Below are 16,862 nucleotides of genomic sequence, written 5' to 3'. Positions count from 1 at the left end.
ACATATGAGGGAGAACATATGTTGATTTTTTTTCTGAGTCTGTGTTACTTCACTTAGTATAACAGTTTCTAGATCCATCCATTTACCTGCAAATTTCATTATTTCATCTTTCTTTACTGCTGAATAGAACTCTGTTGTGTAAATATGCCACATTTTCATTAACCACTCATCAGTTGAAGGGCACTTAGGTTGCTTCTATCTCCTAGCTATTGTGGAAAGAGCAGCAACAGACATGGTTATACAAGTGTCTCTACAATAGGATGAGTCTTTTGGGTATATGCCAAGGAGTGGTATAACCAGGTTATATAGTAGGTTTATTTTTAGTTTTTTAAGAGTTCTCCACAGTTTTCCATAGAGGCTGCACACATTTGCAGTCCCACCAGCAGTGAATGAGCATTCCCTTTCTCCACATCCTCACCAGCATTTGGTATCATTTGTTCTCTTGATCCTAACCAGTCTGATTGAGGTAAGGTGATACCTTAGGGTGGTTTTAATTTGCATTTCCCTAATTACTAATTATGTTGAACACTTTTTGAGATATTTCTTAGCCATCTTTATTCCTTTGAGAACTCTCTGTTTAAATCTTTAGCCCATCTTTTAATCAGGTCATTTGGTTTTTCGCCTCTTTATTTTCTGAGTTCTTTATATATTCTGGATGTTAAAACTGTCAGATGTGTCACTGGTGAAGATTTTTTTCCCATTCTGTGGGTTTTCTCTTCACTTTTCTGATTGTTTCTTTTGCTGTACAGAATCTTTTTAGTTTAATGAGGTTCCACTTGTAGATTGCTGACCTTAATCCCTGAGCAACTTCTGTCTGATTTAGAAAATCCTTTCCTACACCTATATCTTGTAAGTTATTGCCAATATTTTCTTCTAATACCTTAAGGGTTTCCAGTTTCACATTGAGGTCTTTGATCCATTTGGAGTTGACTTTTGTGCAAGTCGAAAGATAAGGATCTAGTTTCATTCTTCTACAGGTGGAGATCCAGTTTTGCCAGCACCATTTGTTGAAGATGCTGTCTTTCCTCCATTGTGTGTTCTTGGCACCTTTGTCAAATATCAGATGGCTGAAATTGGGTGTACTTAGGTTTGGATCTTCAGTGATGTTCCATTGATCTATGAGTCTGTTTTTGCACCAGTACCATGCTGTTATTATGACTATGGCTCTGTAGTACACTTTGAGATCTGGTATTGTAATCCCCGCAGCGTTGCTCTTTATGCTCAGGGTTGCTTTGGCTATCCAGGGTCTTTTGTGCCTTCATATGAATTTAAGGATGGATTTTTCTAATCCTGTGAAGTATGTCACAGGGATTTTGATTGGGATTGCATTGAATCTATATATTGCTTTTGGTAGGATGGCCATTTTAACAATATTAATTCTTCCAATCCATGAACATGGGAGGTCCTTCCATCTCCTGGTGTCTTCCTCAATCTCTTTCTTTAACGATTTAAAATTTTCATTGTAGAGATCTTTGGTGTCTTTCATCAGATTTATTCCAAGATATTTTAATTTTTTGCAGCAATTGTGAATGGGAGCATTTCCCTGTATTCTTTCTCCAATTGCTTGTTATTGGTATATAGGAAGGCTACTGATTTTTGCAGATTGATTTTATAACCTGCAACTATATTGAAAGTGTTGATCAGTTCTAGGAGTTTTCTGGTGGAACTTTTGGCATCTCTTAAGTATAATATCATATCATCTGCAAAAAGTGACTCTCCTTTTCCAATTAGTATTCCTTTAATTTCCTTCTCTTGTCTTACTGCTCTAGCAAGAGTTTTAAGCACTATGTTGAAAAGGAGTGGAGATAGTGGACATCTTTGTCTGGTTCCTGATTTTAATGGGAATGCTTCCAGTTTTTCTCCATTTAGAATGATATTGGCTGTGGGTTTGTTGTGTATAGCTTTAATTATGTTGAGGTATGTTCCTGCCAGTCTAATCCCTCTAAGACTTTGAACTTAAAGTCATGCTGAATTTTGTCAAAAGCCTTTTCTGTGTCTATTGAGATGATAATGTGGTTTTTGTCTTTGAGTCCATTTATATGATTAATGAAGTTTATTGATTTGCATATATTGAACCATCCCTGCATCTCTGGGACGAAGCCTACTTGATCATGGTGAATGATCTTTCTGATGTGTGTTTGTATGCAGTTTGCAAGTATTTTGTTGAGAATTTTTGCATCTATGTTCATTAAGGATATGGGTCTATACTTTTCTTTTTTGGTTGTGTCTTTACCCGGTAAGAGTACTCTTTTCTCAGGAGTGCAGCTCAAGAGTCTAGCAGAGCACTGCACAGAGCAAGCACTCAACAAATACTGAGGGATAAAGTGCTTTGTCTTACTTTTTCTGTGCATTTACAAATGCAAATTAATTAAGAAAACTATCGACATAGTCATGCTAAAACTATTTGCCCTTACCCCAAAAGCACATATTTTCCATGTCTGTCTGTATTTACTACTATATTTTTTTCAAGTAGCATTTCTTATTTATTTATTTATTTATTATTTTTATTTTATGCATATGCGTGTATTGCCTGCATGTGTGTAAGTGTACCCGTGTCGTGTAATGCCCATAAAGGTCAGAAGAAGGCATCAAATCCCCTGGAACTGGAATTACAGATGGTTGTTACCTGCCTTGTGGGTGCTGGGAATGGAACTTGGGTCCTCTGTAAGAGCAATCTGTGTTCTTAACCACTGAGCCATCTCTGCAGCCCTACAAGTAGCATTTCTTTTAACTAGCCTTTACCTATCGATAGATGGCTGCTTTAGATTCCTGCTTAGCCCCCACACTGAGGCTGGAACAAGTGCTAATCCTACAATGCTTCAGCAGACTCTTCTATTTTGTTAGGATTTTTTGTATAGACATGGCAGTGTCTTGCTCCAACTTCTCTAAAATGACATTGTTTATTAGCCTAAGGATGCCCATGCCCTAGGCTGTGAATTCCTTAAAGGTAGGTATGATGGTTACTTTTATGTGTTAACCTGACTGGGTCATGGGATTACTAAATAACTGGTTAAACATTACTTCTGGATGTGTCTATGTGGCTATGGTTCAGATATGGTCTGTGTTTCCTCAAATGCTCATGTGTTAAGGGCTTGGCCCTGAGGATGATGCTGTTAGTGGTAGAGCTTCTAAGAAGAGGTGGTACCTAGGACATCGGAGGCATGCGGTAGTTTTGCCATTCTCAGGAGAGGAGTTTTATAAATGGAAAGCTGCTCCCAGCCCCAGAGACAACACTTGCTCACTCCTAACCTCTGTTTGCAGTAGCTATTCATGTCATGAGGCCATGTAGCTAAGGGGCAGCCTTTGCCATGAACCTACATGGTGCTAAACTTTAAACTTCCCAAACTATGAGCTAAAAACACCTCTAGCTTCATAAGTAGCCTGTGTTGGGTATTTCATAATAGTAATGAAAAGGTGACTGCCTTAGAGGGTATTTCTGGATGAGATTAGCATTTGAATTGATGGGCTGAATAAAGCAGCTCCCTCCCATCGTGGGTGGGCATCATCCAATTCTTTGAGAACCTGGATAGTGTAAAAAGGCAGGATAGTGTAAAAAGGCCGGATCTCCAACTGGTAGGTTGTGGATCACGAGGCTTTTCAGTTTCCATGATCATGTAAACCAATGCCTTATAAGTGCACACATGCACATACAGATGGAAATGTATGTATCTCTATAAGTGCCTATACATGGATGTATACACACAGTCACACACACAAATAAGGTAGACAGAGTAAGAGGATGACTCCTGATGCCCACCTCTTGCTTGATGTGCATGAACTGGGAGTACACCTATATACACATGAAAGAAAGAAGGGAGAGAGGGAGGGAGGGAGGGAGGGAGGGAGGAAGGAAGGAAGGAAGTAATATGTCACTTCATTATACTAAAAAAACTCCAGAATGTGAGAACAAAAGTTGTTTTTCAAAATGGAAAAAAAACATATTTTTTAAATTTGCTGCTGAACTTAACAGTACAAACTTTAAATATTATTTATTATTTTTATTTTATGCATATGCGTGTATTGCCTGCATGTGTGTAAGTGTACCCGTGTCGTGTAATGCCCATAAAGGTCAGAAGAAGGCATCAAATCCCCTGGAACTGGAATTACAGATGGTTGTTACCTGCCTTGTGGGTGCTGGGAATGGAACTTGGGTCCTCTGTAAGAGCAATCTGTGTTCTTAACCACTGAGCCATCTCTGCAGCCCTACAAGTAGCATTTCTTTTAACTAGCCTTTACCTATCGATAGATGGCTGCTTTAGATTCCTGCTTAGCCCCCACACTGAGGCTGGAACAAGTGCTAATCCTACAATGCTTCAGCAGACTCTTCTATTTTGTTAGGATTTTTTGTATAGACATGGCAGTGTCTTGCTCCAACTTCTCTAAAATGACATTGTTTATTAGCCTAAGGATGCCCATGCCCTAGGCTGTGAATTCCTTAAAGGTAGGTATGATGGTTACTTTTATGTGTTAACCTGACTGGGTCATGGGATTACTAAATAACTGGTTAAACATTACTTCTGGATGTGTCTATGTGGCTATGGTTCAGATATGGTCTGTGTTTCCTCAAATGCTCATGTGTTAAGGGCTTGGCCCTGAGGATGATGCTGTTAGTGGTAGAGCTTCTAAGAAGAGGTGGTACCTAGGACATCGGAGGCATGCGGTAGTTTTGCCATTCTCAGGAGAGGAGTTTTATAAATGGAAAGCTGCTCCCAGCCCCAGAGACAACACTTGCTCACTCCTAACCTCTGTTTGCAGTAGCTATTCATGTCATGAGGCCATGTAGCTAAGGGGCAGCCTTTGCCATGAACCTACATGGTGCTAAACTTTAAACTTCCCAAACTATGAGCTAAAAACACCTCTAGCTTCATAAGTAGCCTGTGTTGGGTATTTCATAATAGTAATGAAAAGGTGACTGCCTTAGAGGGTATTTCTGGATGAGATTAGCATTTGAATTGATGGGCTGAATAAAGCAGCTCCCTCCCATCGTGGGTGGGCATCATCCAATTCTTTGAGAACCTGGATAGTGTAAAAAGGCAGGATAGTGTAAAAAGGCCGGATCTCCAACTGGTAGGTTGTGGATCACGAGGCTTTTCAGTTTCCATGATCATGTAAACCAATACCTTATAAGTGCACACATGCACATACAGATGGAAATGTATGTATCTCTATAAGTGCCTATACATGGATGTATACACACAGTCACACACACAAATAAGGTAGACAGAGTAAGAGGATGACTCCTGATGCCCACCTCTTGCTTGATGTGCATGAACTGGGAGTACACCTATATACACATGAAAGAAAGAAGGGAGAGAGGGAGGGAGGGAGGGAGGGAGGGAGGAAGGAAGGAAGGAAGGAAGGAAGGAAGGAAGGAAGGAAGGAAGGAAGGAAGGAAGGAAGGGGTAAAAAGAACACTATAAATAAGAACAAGAGGTTTTAAAAGTATTTGGTATAGGGCTGGCTGGAGAGATGATTCAGCAGATAAAGGCACTTGCCATCAAGCCTGATAATCTGAGTTCAATCCCTGGAACCCACAGAGTGGAAGAAGAGAACCAACTCACAAATTCTTCTCTGACCTCCATGTGCACACTATAATGTGTGTGTGAGCATAGACACATAAACACACACACAGTAAGCAAACAAATAAATGTAAAAAATAAAGTCTACGATATAGCACTGGAACTCCATTGTCAGCCAAAATGAAGTAACAGGAACTAGGTTTATCTTCCCAGGTAAAATAAGTGAAAACCCTGAAATATACATGGAATTATAATTTTAAGATATTAGACAAAGGCTGAAAAGATGGTTCAGTGGTTAAGAGCACTGGCTCTTGCAGAGAGCCAGTTCTGTTCCCAGCACCCAGATGATGGCTAACAGCTGTCCTAAATTCCAGTTCCATGAGATCCAACGCTCTCTTTTGACCTCAGTGGGCATTGGACAATGCATGTACACTTACACACGTGCAGGCAATACACTCACATGTCTAAAATAAAAATAAAATATTTTAAAAAAGATATTAGACAAAAAAACTCAGGAACCACTGTGGAAGAAAGGGGAGGAAAGATTGTAAAAACTAGGGGAGGAAGTTCATGACCATAAGGGACTGTAAGGTAACAGTTTTACAGGTTCCTGGGACCTTGCTCATGTGAACTTACAGCAATGGCGACAGCATGTACAAGATCCATGCAAACTCAATCAGACAAAAAAAACCAAAGAACTGGGGAAATGAGCAGGCAGTCACAACTTTGTCGAGGAACTACTGGCAGCTGATCACTACTGGGTGAGGGAGAGTTGATCTTCTTTAATGGAGTGACGCTTGGTAGGCTGAATAGGCTCCAGTGGATGACCTCACACTGGGGGGACCTCTGGGTATACAAACTTGACTCAGTAAGCCAAGTACAGGCTTGTTGGTTCCTATGCTAAGGCGTCACCAAGGTGAAATTAGTGTGTACCTGGGGCTGTGGGTCTCATGTGAAGTTCAGAGTCCTTTATCAAGACCATTCAATTCATTACAGAATTTGCTTTCTCAAAATTATAGGATGGCGATTGTTGTGTTCTTGTTGACTATTGATATGGGGCTGGCTTTCAGCTCCTAGAGGGCCCCTAGGCAACAAACCAATGAGTTTCTCTGATGCTTCATCTTGTTTTAAAGCCTCCTTTGATTTTAACAGGCCTGCCCAGGATGATATCCACTGCCTGTTGTGATTATAAACATGTGTATAGGTTATACTTAAGGCAATTATATTAAAATTGGGAACACTACCAGGTTATGAAAGAAAGCATGGTTCTAACACTTGATTTGAACTAGTAAGTTGTGAACACTAGTATACTTTGGTAAGTTGTAAAACATATAAAAGTAAATACCTAGTGTAGTTACTGGAAAACTGTTCCTTTACTGAGAGAAAATTATAGTCAAATGTGCCATACCAATCCAAATGGAATTGTAAAGAATGCACGAGTAACCCAGAGGACAGAAGGACAAAGAAAATAGAGAAACGAAACCAGAGAGAAGAAAAATTAGTCCTAAACTAATAGTAATTACATTAAATGTAAATGAACTAAAACACCAGTCAAGACTTCCTACAGGAGCCACTGTGATAACATGTGCTTCTAGTCCTAAAACAAAGAATCACTTAAGCACAAGAATTCAAGGGTAGCCTGGGCAACATAGTGAGACCTCATCTCAAAAATAAACAAAAATCCCATAAATCCCTTATGCTTCAGCAATAGTAATCAGGATACACTAGAATAGAAAGCCCAGAAACTGACAATGAGCTGATTTTTGACAAAGGCAATTGAATAGAGAATAGTCTTTTCAACAAATGGCACTAAAATAACTGAATACTCACATGTGGAGGCCAGTGGAAAAGAATCTAGACAGAAATCTATTAAGATCACAAACAAATCAAAGACCTAAGTGTAAAGTGCTAAAACTAAAAAATTAGAAGGGGAGCTGGAGAAATGGTTCAGTGGTTAAGAGCACTGGTTGCTCTTGCAGAGGACTTGGGTTGAGCTCTCAGCACTCACATGGCAGCTAACAATCACCATAAACTCCAGTTCCAGGAGATCCAACACTCTCTTCTGACCTCCACTGGCATTGCATGACACGGGTGCACTTACACACGTGCAGACAATACACTCACACACATAAAATAAAAGTAAATAAATATAAGTTTGACGAGGAAAAAGTTACCTTTGATATAGTGATGATTTGTCAGATACACCAAAAGTACCATCAACAACAACAAAAAAGAATTGATAAAATGGACTTGATTAAAATTAAAAATCTCTGCATTAAGACGGGCATGCATTATGGTACCTGTCTGTGCTTCTAGCACTTCAAAGAGGTGGAGTAGAGGCATCATGAGTCAAAGCCATCCTGGGCTACATAGCAAGACTTTATCTCAAAAAAACAAGTGTCGGGGATATAGCTTATTCTTAGAGTGCTTGCCCAACTCACTCAAAGTCTTGGGTTCAAACAAAAACAAAAGTCTGCTTTGCAAAAGATACTGTTAAAGGGCTGGAGAGACAGCTCAGTGCTTAAGAGCACTCACTGTTCTTGCAGAGGACCCAAACGCAATTCCTAGCACTTTAAGCATTCTGTTTTATTTGGTTTTGTTTTAATAGACTTTCTTTTTAAAGCAGTTTCTGGGTCACAGCAAAATTGAATGGAATATATAGTTCCCATACATCCCTGACCCATACATTGATCACTGCTGGGGAGGGATTGGCATTTGGGGGTGTGTGGCCACTGGTAGATTGCTCATTCGACAATGGATGATCCAGCCCCACGTACACACAATCAACACTAATTGGACTTAGTGGATTATAAAAGAAGAGGAGAAGGAGAAGATCAATGTGGGAGGAAAACCTGGAAGAGATTGGAGAAGGGCAATGGGGAATAGATAAAATCAAAATGCATTGATACGTGAATGAAATTCTCAAGAATAAATTTAAAATATTATGTAAAAAATAGAAATGATACTTTTAGTTAAAACATGGAATCTTTTTAGTGCATTAATTTTAAAATCTTGTGATGAGATTCTATTTATTTATTTATCTAGAGACAGGCTGGCCTCAAACTCCCTGTGTAGCTAGAACTTCTGTATGCAGTACTGGGGATGAACCCAGGGTATTATGTTTGCTAGTTAAGCATTTTACCAACCAATATACATATCCAACCTCATCATAAAGTTTTAGCAATGAAATTAATGAATACTGATATTATTTCATTTTGAAAATGAATACTTACATTTTCAAATAGGAATAATTAATAGATAAAAATGTTGTCTTCTGAAAATGACAATTCTTAGTCACTATGACTGCATTTGTCATCATCCAATACATAAAATGCATAAAACTTATGTTTATTTAGATTGCAAACAATTGAGAAAATAAAATAATTGAAAATTTTCTACATTTCACATTTTCTTAATTTTTAGCTATTTAATGTGTATGAGTGTTATGCCTGCCTGTTGGATCCCCTGGAACTGGAGTTATGGGCAGTTGTTAACCACCATGTGGATGCTGGGATTTGAACCTGGCTCTTCTGCTAGAGCAACCAGGGCTCTTAACCACTGAGCCATCTCTCCAGCCCTCATTTCATATTTGCAAAGAAAACGTCCATAAAACAAATTCTAAATAGGCAAGCTGGCTTGGAATTTTTTTTCCTTAAAAAAACTTTTCACAGTATGCTCTCTTTTAAAAATTATTAATTTATGAGCCAGGTGTAGTGATGCATGCCTTTGATCCCAGCACTCAAAATGCAGAGGCAAGTGGATCTCTGTGAGATCGAGGCCAGCCTGGTTTACATAGTGAGTTCCAGGCCAGCTGGGGCTGCAGGGAGACCCTGTCTCAAAAAGACAATAATAAATAAATAAATAAATAATTTATTGTTATTGTATGTGTATGTGTAATGTGTGAGCATGTGTGCATGCATGCCAATGCACACATCTGAAGGTCAGGGCACAGCTTTTAGGAGTCAGTTCTCTCCTTCCATCTTGAGATCCAGGGATCCGAGACTGTCAGGCTTGCACAGCAAGTACCTTTACCTGCTGAGTCATTTCACTGGCCTCAGGGTACGTTTTCAATAGTATTTCTTTGAACTTTTATCAATAATCATGTTCATATAGATACATGACATGGATGAGCAGAGACAATGCTAAAGCACACTAAAATCTATAAACTATTCTGAATAACAAAAATTTCAGGATAATCTGTGCTAAAATATTTTAAATATAACTTACACTCTTTCTTATCAATCTCACATACTTCAAAAAACGCATATACTTTATTGCAAACTTTAAAATTCTGTATACACTAAAGAGTGGATTACCCAGAAAAGCTGTATCAGTAGCTGGACTTAGAAGCTGAGTGGGTAATAATGACTACACAAGATTTCTGAGAACTCGAGTCTGGTATTTGGAGATGATATGTTTTAGAAAGAGCACAGAGAAGAGTTTTAGGTTTCAAATTTAGTCTCTAAAAGATAAAATGTCCCATATATAGTCATGAAAATATTCTGTATACTTGGCATACCTTTAAATGAACATGAATTCATTGGGAAAAATGTGGGTGGATTTAATAATCTGTTGAAGATGGAAAGTGAAGCAGTAATAGAAAGGATAAAGGATTTTAAAATAATTTGCTGAGGGTCTGGGATTTAGCTTAATGTAGAAGACTTGCCTATAGTGCAAGGCCCTGGGTTCAGTTCCCAGCACCAGGAAAAAAATGCTGAAGTACCAATGCTTCTCTCTAGAAAGTAAACAAAGAATTTGACGGAAATATAAATCTAAATGTATCAACTTTTCCAATTAAGACCAAATTTGTAAAGTGATAACTCTTGTTAGTACACAGAGAAAGGACTATTAACAACTAACATTAGAGTTTTACAGCATATTAAATTCTTACCAATTATCTTATTTTAAAAATTATTACATTTATTTATTTATTGTGTGTGTGTGTGTGTGTGTGTTCATGTATGTCCATGCATGCGGAGGTCTGAGGACAACTTGCAGAAGTTGATTCTCTCTTGGGACCATGTCGGTCCCAGGGATCAAACTCAGGTCATCAGGCTTGGCAGGCAGCAAGTGTCTTAATCTGCTGAACCATCTTGCAAACCCTTATCAATTAACACTTTTCATCTTCACAACAACCTTCCGAGGCAGGTGCTATCATCCTCATATTCCAGAAGAGAAGTCTGAGACTCGGAAAGAATGTTCCCATTTTCATCATTTAACCTTTCTGTCAAATCTCACCAAAGACAGTGTTCTCTTTAACTGTACAAGCTGTTTTCTGGACTGTGGCTTTTTGGTTTTGGAAGACTTATAGCAGGGAAATGTCAGCCCTGAATAGGTAGTGAGGAGATATTATTTATTTATTTATTTATCTATTTATTTATTTATTTATTTTATGTGTATGTGTGTATTGCCTGTATGTAGGTAGGTGCACCTGTGTCGTGGGACAGACAAGGCTGTTGGATCCCCTGGTACTGGAGTTATGGACAGTTGTTAGCTGCCATGTGGGTGCTGGGATTCGAACCCGGGTCTTCTGCAAGAACAATGTTCTTAACCGCTGAGCTATCTCTCCAGCCCTGTGAGGAGATATTTCTTCCACCAATTCCACAGCCAGCTATGCTGGGTTATGCTGCCTTGTTAGGACTAAAAACAACCTGACAAAATTCTCCACTACTCTGAGATCCAGAAATAGATGCCAAGTAGATCTCGGCTCCCTCAGGAATTTGGGTTGGTATTTAGGGAGTGGGAGTGTGTATTCTGGCATAGGGGGTGAGGATCACCATGATGCTTGTGTCCCCTAAAGCTTGCTGGGAAAACATTAGTTTTGAGGAAGTATAAACAAGGAAATAGGTAATAGGTCCTAAAATGTAGGGGAAAACCCAAAGGATGGCTCCATGTGCCATTGCAAACCTCATTCAATACGCTAGTTCTACTGACTAACCAACAGAATGCCTTCTAAAACTTTTCTTTTTTGGTAATGTGAGAATGCCTTGTGTTTGAGGTTGTATGCTTTAGTCACTAAACAGCTCTCAATTTGTTCTAAGGCCAATAGTTCTGTTTTTAGAAACATGTAAACTACTGGATTTTCTGACTAAATTAGATTAAGATATGTGACTTGGGAATGTGAGATGGAATACTTCCAGGTCATGAATCTGGACAGCTTACACTGAAACAGATTTAGAAAAAGAAGTATTATTGTAGAGAAAAAGAGGGAGGACACAATTACAAATGGGTAGCCCATCCAAAGAAGTAATACTTCTGAGTGTACATTTATCAAAATATACAAAACAAAAACAGAGATAAAGGAAAGGAAAAGAAATCTATGTGTATACACAAGACATGAACACTTCAGAAATTGAGAGAACAATTTAATTTTTAAAAATTAGTGGAGTAGCTGGATCTGGAAGTATAGGCCTATAATTCTAACCCCTTAGAAAACTGAACCAGGAATATAATAAGTTCAAGGCCTCCCTGGGCTACAGAGCAATTTCAAGGCCACCAATGACAACTTGGCAAGGCATTGTCTCAAAATGAAAATGAAGGGTGGGATATAGCTCAGTGTTAAAGTACTTGTCTAGCATGCAAAGACCCTAGGTTTTATTCCCACTACCCAACACACAAAATAGTGAAATATAAAAGAACAATACTGATGACCAACTTGACAATATTAACTTAAGACTGCTCCACCTAACATCAGCAGGTAGAGAGTATTTTTAATGATCGTGGGATGTGTACCAAATAGAATAGCACTGACCACAAAACAAATTGTAGCAAGAAGAAAATTAAGAGCATGCCAGAATAAGCATAGAGTGGTCTACAGAAACTAGATTAGATGTTACAGTGAGGGGAAGAAGTTAGAAGTCATAAGCGTGGGGCATCTAGAATTACTCTTTAATGAATGCAAAGTTTCTGTTTCAGATGGTAGAAAAATGTTCTGGAAATGCATAGTGTTGTTAGTTATCTTGTATTTTTGTTTAAAGCTCTGAATTGTACAATTATACACTTAAAAATGGTTCAGGCACTAACTTTTTTTTTTTTTCCGTCTTTTTGAGACAGGGTCTCCCTGTAGCTCCAGCTGGCCTGAACTCACTGTGTAGACCAGGCTGGTCTCGAACTCACAGAAATCTGCCAGCCTCTGCCTCCTGAGCCCTGGGATTAAAGGCATGCACCACCATGCCAGGCTAAAAAATGGTTCAGGCACTAATTTTTATGCTATAGATATTTTAACATAATAAAAATCAGCTGGGAAGTAGAAACATATGCACAGTGTATTATCTGAATAGGACAGGATTAACCAATGAAATAATAGAAAGATAGTAAGAACATTTTCCAATAATTGGAAATCAAACAAAATGCTTCAAAATAAAACATGGCAAAAGAAACTGTTTCAAGGAAATTTAAAAATATTTGTAACAATGAGTGAAACATCAAAATTTGTAGATTATAGCCAGTATTAGAAGAAACTTACAGAAATGAATACCCATATAAACAAAGAACAAATATGTACAGTTAGTAGTCACTAGTAACTTAAGACTCGAGACAAAGAGGAGCAAAGAAATGCAAATCCAATGCAAGGGAGGGAATATGAAGGGTAAGAAGTTGAAACAGGAAACAGTAGGGGTCTCCACTGGCCCAGGCGGGGCCCACCAGCTCCTCCCTGGCCATGTCGTTCACGTTCACAAGCTTCTGCTACATGCTGGCGCTGCTGCTCACCACCTCACTTATCTTCGCCATCTGGCATTTTATAGCATTTGATGAACTGAAGACTGATTACAAGAATCCTATAGACCAGCGTAATGGCCTGAATCCTCTTATACTTCCCAAGTTCTTCATCCATGCTTTCTTCAGTGTCATGTTTCTTAGTTCAGCAGAGTGGATTACACTGGGTCTCAATATGCCCCTTTTGGCATATCATATTTGAAGGTATATGAGTAGACCAGTGATGAGCGACCCTGGATTCTATGACCCAACAACCATCATAAACACAGATACTCTAGCATACAGTCAGAAAGAAGAATGGTGCAAATTAGCTTTATACCTTCTAGGGTTTTTTTTTTTTTTTACTACCTATATGGCATGATCTATGTTTTGGTGAGTTCTTAGAACAATACAGAAGACTTGGTCCAGTTACGTGCATGCAAAAAGCCACCAAATGAAAAGATTCTATCCAGCAAGATCCTTTTTCCAAGAGTAGCCTATGGAATCTGAACAGTTAGTTACTTTAACAAATGACTCCTTGTTTTTTAAATGTTTCCACATTCTTTTGCTTGTGGAAAGACTGTTTTCACATGTTATACTTGGATAAAGAATTTAAATGGAATTACGTGTAAATTAATATAAGATGATTACCTCTGGTGTTGACAGGTTGAACATGCACTCCTTAAGGAACAGCCATAATCCTCTGGGTGGTTGCATTAATTACTGACTGTCCTTAGACCACTGGAAGCTTGGTTTATAGGAATTTGTAAGGCCTGTTTTGGTTTTGTTGAAATGTTGTCTAAATATAAATTAGCTGTAGATATCAGGTGCTTCTGGTGAGTTGAAAATGTATTATCAGCCTTGTGAGAAACTTCATAGGTTTCCTCATTTATTACTGTAGATGATTATAATGGATACATTTACAAAATAAGAAGAGTGGGATTATTTCCCTGTGGACTTGAATATTATCCCTATATTGCATGAATGAGAGACTTCCCATATTTCCATCAGAGTAATATACTTGCTTTAATTCTTAAGCATAACCTAACATGATACAAAAATATATGCTGAATTACCTGTAAAGAATGCATTTAAAGTCATTTTAGCCGGGTGTGGTGGCACACGCCTTTAATCCCAGCACTTGGGAGGCAGATGCAGGCAGAGCTTTGTGAGTTCGAGGCCAGCCTGGTCTACATAATGAGTTTCAGGACAGCTGGGGCTACAAGGAGACCCTGTCTCACAAAGACAGAAAAAAAAAAGTTTTTTTAAATGTGTTTTCATTTGTAAGACATATATACTAAGAAAATGGTTATGTTATGCTTACTCATCTAATCTGAATGTAAAGGTATTCTTAAGAATTTGCAAGTACATTAGATTTTCAAAACTTGAATGAGGGAATTGTGTAACCACCCTGCTGTTCCATTAGCGCAATACAATAAAACTCTAAAATTAAAACAAAAAACAGAAAATGGTAGGGAAAACACCAAAACAAAAACCAGATCTAATGAAAGATAAATGAAATTTATAAACTGTTAGCCAACCTGATGATGAAAAAAATGAGAAAATACAAACTATCAATATTAGGAATGAAAGAGGAGCCATCACTATAGACACCACAGAAGGTACAAGGACAATAGGGGAAAAGGATGAAAATTTACTTCTGAAAAGACAGTAATTTATGTAAAACAGACCAGTTTTCTTAAACAACAACAACAACAACACAAAAAAGAAACTAACAGTCCTCCTAAAAAATAAATAGATAACCTAAAAAAATCTGTATCTATTAAAGAAAATTAATTTGTGATCTAAAAAGTCTAAGAAAGAAAATGCAGATTTCACTAGTGAGTTACAAGAAACATTAAGAGATAATGTAACAATTCTACATAAACTCTAACAGACATCGTAGAAGGAATACTTCCCAACTCATTGAGGCTAACATTACTGAAGATGAGAGAAGAGAGATGAAAAAAACTACGAATATAGACACAAAACCTTTAAAAATTAGCAAATTGAATACAGCAATTTATAAAATCAAAGCTTCATGACAAGCTGAAGGTTTATTCAAGGTCTGGAATGTTGGTTTAAGTTTTTTAGATGAATGTGATTTATCACATCAACATAAAAACAAAAGCCATATTATCTCAATATACAAACAGAAAAAAAAACTCATACTTGAACTTCTAAAAAGTTTATCAAGAGTTGGACATGGTGGCACACACATTTAATCCCAATACTCACGAGGCAGATGCAAGTGGATAACTGTAAGATCAAGGCCAGTCTTGTCTACAAGATGAGTTCCAGGCCTGCTGGGGTTACAGGGAGACCTTGTCTCCAAAAAAAACAAAACCAAAAACAGTTTATCAAGGGGCTAGAGAGATGGCTCAGAGGTGAAGAGCCCTTTCACTTGTCCAGAGGATGAGTTCCATTCCCATGTAGGACAGTTCACAACTATCTATAACTTCAAATCCAGGGTATCCAACGCCCTCTTCTCCATGGGCACCTGCACATATGACATACACAAAGAGACGCACGTATACACATACATTTTTTTTTTATTTTAAAGTTTTATTAAACCATGCTGGGTATGGTGGCTCGCATCTATAACCCCAGCACTTAGTAAGCAAAAGCAGGAAGGTTGCTTTGAGTTTGAGGCCAGCATGGTCTACACAGCAAGTTCCAAGACAACCAGAGCTTTATAGTGAGATTTTTGTCTCAAAAACAAACAAAACAAAAATCTATCAAACCAATAATAGAAGGCAATAGAGGGTACATGTAGCTAACGTAATGGCGACACTAGACACTTTTCTCTAAGATCAGGAGCAAAGGGGGAATAGCCCAATGCCTGCTCTCATTGCTTCTATTCACTGAGCTGGAGGGCCAATGCAGTGAAATGAGACAAGAAAGAATAAACTGAATAAAGATGAAAACTAAACAGTTCTGGTGTAATTCTGTGATGTGTGGCTGCTTTCTGAAGCAACAGTTATTATGTCTGTCCATTTTCTCTCCCTACTAAGCGCGTGCCACCATGCTCTGGAAGATTCAGAGGAGGTGGACATGAGCCCACCTAAGACCTCAACTGTGTTTTTGTTTGTGAACTAGAGGCCAAAAGTTATTATTACTTTAAGGTTGACACTGATGAAAATGAGTGCCAGTTCTCTGTAAGAATGGTCAGTTTAGAGGCTGAGGCGAACATTCCCTGCGCATTGTTGAAGCAGAGGCAATGTTATGAATGAAAGCCAGCAGCAGAAGCTGCATCAGGAATGGCTTTTCTTGGGCACTTTACAACTAAACCACGTGTAGTTCTGAAGGCTGGAGTGTGGTTCAAGACCTGTGTGTAGGAGTGAGCAGCACTTAGTATCAGTGCAGGAAGATGCAGCATTAGAAGATGAAGAGGTGGATGTAAAACTCCTAAGTATATCTGGACAGAGACTGCCCCTGTAAAAGTAGCAAGTTTCCACATAAAAAAGGACAATTTACCATTGATGAAGATGAAAATAAGGGTTACAATAATTTTTTATTTTATGTGTATGAGTGTATTGCCTGCATAAGTGTAAGTGCACTCATGTCATGCAATGCCCACAGAGTCAGAAGGTGGTGTTAGATTCCCCTGGAATTGGAGTTACGAGCAGTTGTTAGCTGCCATGTGGG

General features: G+C 38.4%; 1 long non-coding RNA gene and 1 pseudogene across 3 annotated transcripts in view; one reads left to right on the top strand and one right to left on the bottom strand.

The window, feature by feature from the left end:
• The window catches only part of LOC103728978, a 52,085-nt gene that overhangs the window by 14,685 nt on the left and 20,538 nt on the right, over positions 1–16,862 (bottom strand). The window contains exon 5 of one of the 3 annotated variants that reach the window (XR_003848513.1): positions 15,275–15,714. The exons of the other annotated variants lie outside the window; for them this stretch is intronic. This is a non-coding gene — a long non-coding RNA (uncharacterized LOC103728978). Of the gene's footprint in view, positions 1–15,274; positions 15,715–16,862 lie in introns of those variants that run through there. 3 annotated transcript variants of the gene reach the window in all.
• Positions 13,143–13,718, top strand: LOC103728980 (annotated as a pseudogene).

The sequence above is a fragment of the Nannospalax galili genome, unplaced genomic scaffold (genome assembly GCF_000622305.1).
Source record: "Nannospalax galili isolate Female #2095 unplaced genomic scaffold, S.galili_v1.0 scaffold511, whole genome shotgun sequence".
Taxonomy (NCBI): domain Eukaryota; kingdom Metazoa; phylum Chordata; class Mammalia; order Rodentia; family Spalacidae; genus Nannospalax; species Nannospalax galili.
The sequence above is the reverse complement of the archived record's forward strand: the minus strand, read 5'-3'. Positions and strand labels throughout refer to the sequence as shown.